This window comes from Triticum aestivum, chromosome 5B, assembly GCF_018294505.1.
Source record: "Triticum aestivum cultivar Chinese Spring chromosome 5B, IWGSC CS RefSeq v2.1, whole genome shotgun sequence".
NCBI lineage: Eukaryota > Viridiplantae > Streptophyta > Magnoliopsida > Poales > Poaceae > Triticum > Triticum aestivum.
In genome coordinates, this window is record NC_057807.1 from 698,970,863 (window position 1) to 698,977,594 (window position 6,732).

Below are 6,732 nucleotides of genomic sequence, written 5' to 3' on the forward strand. Positions count from 1 at the left end.
GTTTACACCACTATGTGATACATCAATTAATTCAAATCCTATGACTCTTTTTTGTAGATGCCAATGTTTGTTAACATAATGAGCTACCACACTATTGTAGTCTTGCTTTGCCCGACTAGTCCAGATATCATATGTTAACGACACTAAAAAAGTGCATGTAGAAAATTCTTCTTTTATTTTCTCTTTACCAGATTTGTATAGCTTTTTAATATCCCTACTTGTAGTTTGTCTAGAAACTGTTCTATAATTAGGATTATGACAAGTTTGAATATATTCTACGAAACCTTCAGATTCACCAAAGCCTAGTGGTAAATCATTAGAAGCAATAAGACGACATAGACCATCTTGCTGAACATTAGCATCGTAGGTGAAATTGTGTACCGTACCGTCAAGGTTGAAGGAGAGCTGAGTTTGCACAGCTACCGAGCTCGACGCGCTCATTGCATCCGCCTTGGCGTGGCTATCCAGATGCCTCTTCAGGTGGCCGGTTCCTGCCTTGGCTTCTCTGGTAAGTTCCTTCTTGCACCTTTTGCACCTTACACTTACCTTACGGACACCGGCCACCATGAATATTTCTTCATCGAAATATCCCCACACCCGGAGATTCTACGACGACCTTTTTGCTTTACACCCATGGTGGTGGAGGAACCCACCCCGCTACTAGAATTGGTGTGTCAAATCAAATAACAATTTTTATGGGGTTCGATAGTGTGATGATCGGTATAGGCAGGTTGCTCTGGTGGAGGCATGGTAGTATAGGCATGTTGCTCGGGTGAGGGCATGGTACTGGGCTCGGAGATACTAGGGTAGAGGATATACTCCATATCCCCAAGACCGAAATCATAGAGTGGGAAGCTAGTATTGTCATGGTCATCCATCTTTGAGTGTGAAAAATATGTGGGCTGGGCAGGCCCATTTAAAGCAAAAATTTGACATTTTTCGGACAAATTTGACCCTCTAACGGTCAAATTTTCGAATATACGATTTTTCCTAAAAAAAACTACCCAAACCCTCTCCTAAACCGCTCTAAACCCACCCTAACCTCCTCCTAAAACCCTCCCAATGGCTATGCACTATGCGGTCGACTGGGTCGATACGAGTAGACGAGTACTCGACCCCCACCCCCCCATCGATGGAGGCGAGGGCGCCTGGGCCCCGCAGCCCCTGACCCCTCCCCGCTCATAGTCCCAGCATCCCACGGTACCACCTCTCCCGCCCCGTGACTCCCGTCCCAGCAACAGCGAGGCAGCGAAGCGACCTAGCCATCGGGAGATTTCCCCGCTCCCCCAATGATCGAGGCGGGCCTATCGGGTCGTGCCACGTGTCGTGTCGTGCCACGTGCCGGCCCACGATTAGTCGTGTCGTGTCGGGCTAGCACACGGGATGAGGGTGGTGGCCCATGCATGGCTCGATTAGCCCGTCCCGGGCCGGGCCCGTTGCGTGTCGTGCCGCCGTGCTGCCAGGCCGGCCCGAAACTGTAACATCCCAAATTTTCAATTTGGAATGTTATACATAGATCATCATTGCATATCATATTTTTGTTGCATTATTGGCTTGATTCTAGAAATTCTATGAAACTCAAGGACCCACGGAGAGAGTTGGGGATTTTGTTATTTTCTTATTTGAGTTTTCTCAAATTTTGAAAATAGGATCATTGATTTTATTTATTTTATCTTCAGTTATTTCTACTACCAAAAATTCAGAGAGGGAATAAAATGACTTTCCCAAAATAAATAAATAATGAAGATTTAATAAAAATCAAATAAGATTTATTTTGGAGTTTTTCGCTCTTTTATTTGGATTTAGGAAAAATGCACGTTTTTCAAAATTGCATTTAGGCCCCAAATAAATGTTTTTCTTGTCCGGCTTGATTTTAGAAGCCGGGGAAAATTTATTTCGGGATTTTTGGAGTCCGTTTAGTATTTCTTTTTATTTTTCTTCTGCACGGAATTATTAAAAAAAGCGCGAACCGCCTTTGGGCCGTGCCCGAGCGGGACTCCGCCCGGGGGCACCTTTAAATAGCGCCGCCCCGAGCCCCCCAGGCCCCGTCAGCCACCCGCGCCCCGCCAGCCCATTCGCCGCCGCCGCCGGCCCACTCGCCCGAAACCCTAACCCTAACCCGCGCCGCGCCGCCGCCAGCAGCCGGAGCCGCCGCCGCCGCCTCGCCGACCCATCGCCCGAGGTTCGCCGCACCTCGTAATCCACGCCAGTTTTTTTTAAAAACCAAGCGGTTTTCTTCGGGTTTTTTTCAGTTTATTTTATTAGATCGGTTTTTATTTTTTTTGGTTTAGTTAATTAGCGAGCGTTCGCTCGTTCGTTCATTTTAACGAATGTGTTCATTATATCTGTTAGTCAACGAACGTTCGTTCGTCAGCCGGTTCGTCGTTTATCTTTTTCTCGGATTTAATCCGCGATTTTTCCGGTCGCGATTCGTGATCCGATTTTTGTTTTAGTATAACTTTTCGCTCGTTTATCGGAATAAGGCGATTCAAGCGGCTGGAGTTTCGTCTCGAAACCCTCTTTCCGAATAATCAACATAAACAAGGTTTTGCTTCTGTAAAATTTGACTTAGATCCAGATTAGTAAAATGAAGCCGTTTTCTTTCGTCATTTTACTTTCGTTGCTTTGTTTGAGTTGGTTCTTTTTGCAAACCGGAGTTCTTAAGTTGAACATTCTGGTTAGATCTTTTATTCGAGTTTTACTTGTGCATTAGATGAGTATTTATTGTATGCTTGTTTGTTTGTCTGTGATAGAATACCCGGAGTGCACCGCCTGTTACTTCGAGTCTCTAGGTTTCGTGGATCATCAGCAAGGCAAGTAACACTTTGATCATACCTTTTCTACTACCAAGTTTTTATGCATTAGATCAATCCTCAAACAATTGCATGATTAGGATCTAATTAAATTGTGGGATGGGAAGTAGATGAGGTAGTACCTATTACCTGTTTTATTATCAAACCTTTGGGAGTTACTTCTACGTTTGCTTATTATGCCATGCTATTTTAGTAGACGTGGATTGGGTGAGTGTATCCATGACAGATGTGAGATTGTTAAAATAATGGTTTATCTAAGGTGGCAACTTAAACACACATCTGGGTGGATTGAGGCACCTGGTTTCTACCAGGACTTGCCTGTATTTCTTCGGACCGCCACCCAGGCTCAAAGGGATCATGAGATTATTCAAACTAGAAACTTCCGTGTGCAACCACAAGCCATTATGGGCTCTGGCATAGTTGACTAAGTTGTGCGAACTCTTACGGGTAGACTAGCAGATGTAGGGGAAAGTAGGTGTACCGGTCTACCCACATGTAAGGTGCTAGCGCTTCCGAAAGACTATGTCTCGGTCATCCGTTTCTCAAACATCATGTAGTGCGAGGAATCAAACGGAGGAGATCGAGTCTTGTGGGGAAAAGTGTGCAAACCTCTGCAGAGTGTATAAACTAATCATGATTAGTCGTGTCCCCGGTTATGGACATTTTGTGTATCTAGTATTTGGATATCATGTGAATCTCATCATGTTACTCTAATTTAATATTGTTGGGTTTAATGAGTACTTTTAATTGGGATTGAGAATGCTGTCAACCATTCTCAATGTTTAACAACCACCATGATAGTTAAATAAATTTATTCCTTTGCAGTAGGGAAAAATTGGCTTAATGCAAAACTGTAACCATAGAGCTTATCCACCAGCCAAATATGCATGTAGTATAGCTTAATCCATTGTTGCCCTCTATGTGTTACATTGCCAGCATATTCCATGTGCTGACCCGTTTTCGGGCTGCAACGTTCCATGTTGCAGACTTTTCAGACGACGAGTAAGATGCTTTTAGGTCATGGTTCTATACTCAGTGATGCCGTTGGAGTTAATGGACTCGCTTATCTTCCAAGTCTTCCGCTGTTATCATTTTTAGATGGCCTTAAGCCATATTTATTTCAATAAGTTCTCTTTTGAGACATTCGATGTAATAAGTGTGTGATTGCTACTCTGTTATAAATCCTCCAAGTATTGTGTGGTGTTAGCATTACTGATCCAGGGATAACACTGAGCATAGAGATCAGACTATTTGAGGTCTGGTCGCTACAAGGTGGTATCAGAGCACACGCTGACTGTAGGACACGGCCACTAAGCTTAAGCCTTAGATCACTACTCTTTCTTTCCCTTTCTGACTCCTCATCTTTTCTATTCTTTAGGATGGCGGATGCAAGGATCAAGTTCGCACAACCAGATGAGAATTCACCTTTTGGATGTCAATTGAAGGAAGCCACTAGATACCTGAACATATGAGTACCAAGCTTCACTAGGACTTTCAACGCCACTTTACCCGAAGAGGAGCGCTGGAGGATTCAAGTCTACATTCCAGGAAGGACATTTGCACCAGTCACGGAACCAATAGAATTTACCTTTGATACACCAACATGGATCCTAGGAAAGAGCATGGCAGCTCGCATCGCCATGGGACGAATTGGAGAAGTTTACTACAACGACCCCAAGAATACTATCTACCAGATTTCTGGGCGCCGAGATGAGCATTGGGAAATGATCACTACCAGGAGGGACAGATCAATCGCAGCTTATATTCAGGAGTTAAACCAACACATCTGACGCCATGAAAATCAGATGTGCGCAGATATGGAGGATCTGCAGAAGGCTATGACCAAGATCAAGGAGCTAGAAGAAGAACTCAAGGCTACACGTAAAGACTATATGGAAGAAATTGTCGCTCTAGTAAGACAGAACGGCGACCTTAAGGAGAAGATTGGAGTATTCATGGGAGGATCAGCACCCAGAGGAGAAGAGGATGAACCTACTTGCCCATATAATTATATCATCATCGATGACACCGACTCGGATCCCGACGACAGCGATGATGACTATGTTGATGAAGCTGGAGCAGATATCATGGAATCTGCATCGGAGCAGTTTTTCTAGTTGATCACCATAACAGTAGTAGAATTTTCCACCATTTAATTAGTTTTAGTCCAAGCACTTTTGTAACGATAGTTGGACCGTTGTATGCCCTTGTTTGAATTGATTGGAATTATATTGTGTGTTTTATCTCATGTGCGTATGGGTAGTGTTATCTCACTAGACCTCATTCTATTCTTAACTCTCCCCTTTAAACCCTCAGATGCCTCCGAGACGCGACCCCGAGTTTGTTTTTCCGGTAGAGATCACTCAGTTGATTCAGCAGCAGAATACCTTGATTCAAACATTGGTACAGAACCAAGGCAACAACAACAACAACCCACCACCACCACCACCTGTTGACCATCTGGCACGTTTCTTAAGGTTAAATCCGCCGGTGTTTTCCAGTAGCACCGAGCCGATAGTAGCAGATGATTGGCTCCGTAAGATAGGGAGGGAGTTGACCACTGCAGGATGCATGGATTTCGAAAAGGTGAAGTTTGCCGCACATCAGCTTGACGGACCCGCAGCAGCATGGTGGGAGAATTTTACAGCCACTTATCCTGTAGACACTGTCACATGGAATCAGTTTCAGCAAGCTTTTCGTACTGCCCATGTTTCAGCAGGAGCTATGGCCATGAAGAAGCGTTTGTTTCGCAACTTACGCCAAGGAGGACGGGCAGTTGGCCAGTATGTGGATGATTTTAGTAATCTAGCACGTTATGCCCCAGATGACGTTGCTACGGATGCAGCTAAGCAGGAGAAGTTTCTAGAAGGACTGAATGATGAGATGAGCATGCAGTTGATGGTAGCCACTTTCAATAACTACCAGGAGTTAGTAGATTGTGCTCTTATGATTGATGGGAAGCAGCAGCAGATTGATAATCATAAGAGAAAGTATGCACAGGGAAAGTACAATTCTGGAGCTCAGCAGAAACCACGCTTTACCCCAAAGTCAGGAGGACACTTTCAGCATACTCATGGAGGAGGCAGCTTGCACAATCATAATGGCACAAAGAATGGAAACGGGAATGGAGGAAACAATGGACAAAGCCGCACCAACCCGTCAACACCATCCAAGGCAGACCTGAGTCATATCACTTGTTATAAGTGCCGTAAGACGGGGCATTATGCAAATGACTGCCCGGAAGCCCAAAATGGAAATGGCAATGGAAGCTCAGGAAAGAAGCCGAACCCTTTCAACAGGGGGCAAGTGAACCACGTTACCGTGGAGGAGGTTGAAGCTCAGCCAGACGCAGTAATAGGTAAGTTTTTGGTTAAGGCATTTACTTCAGTTGTTTTTTTCGATACTGGTGCATCGCATTCATACATATCAAGGGGATTTGTGGATAAGTTTAACCTGCCCACTAAGACTCTTAAGACACCCATGCTAGTAAGTTCACCGGGAGCAGAGTTTATGGTCAGTCAAGGATGCTTTCAGGTGCCATTAAGAATAGGAAGGCATGTTTTCCCAACGGATTTAATTATATTGGAATCCCAAGGTTTGGATGTAATTCTTGGTATGGATTGGCTGTCGATGTATGGAGGAAACATTGATTGCGCCAGCAAGACAATTTTGCTTACGACACCAGAAGGAATAAGAATCAAGTATGTATCCCAGCATGAGCCGAGGAGAGCACATGTAAATTCCTTATCAGGAGTTGTGCAGGAGGAAGTACCAGTAGTAAAGGATTTCCCCGATGTATTTCTAGAAGAGTTGCCAGGCATGCCACCGGATAGAGACATAGAGTTCTTAATTGAACTACTGCCAGGCACGGGGCCGATATCCAAGAGACCGTACAGGATGCCAGCCCAAGATTTGGAGG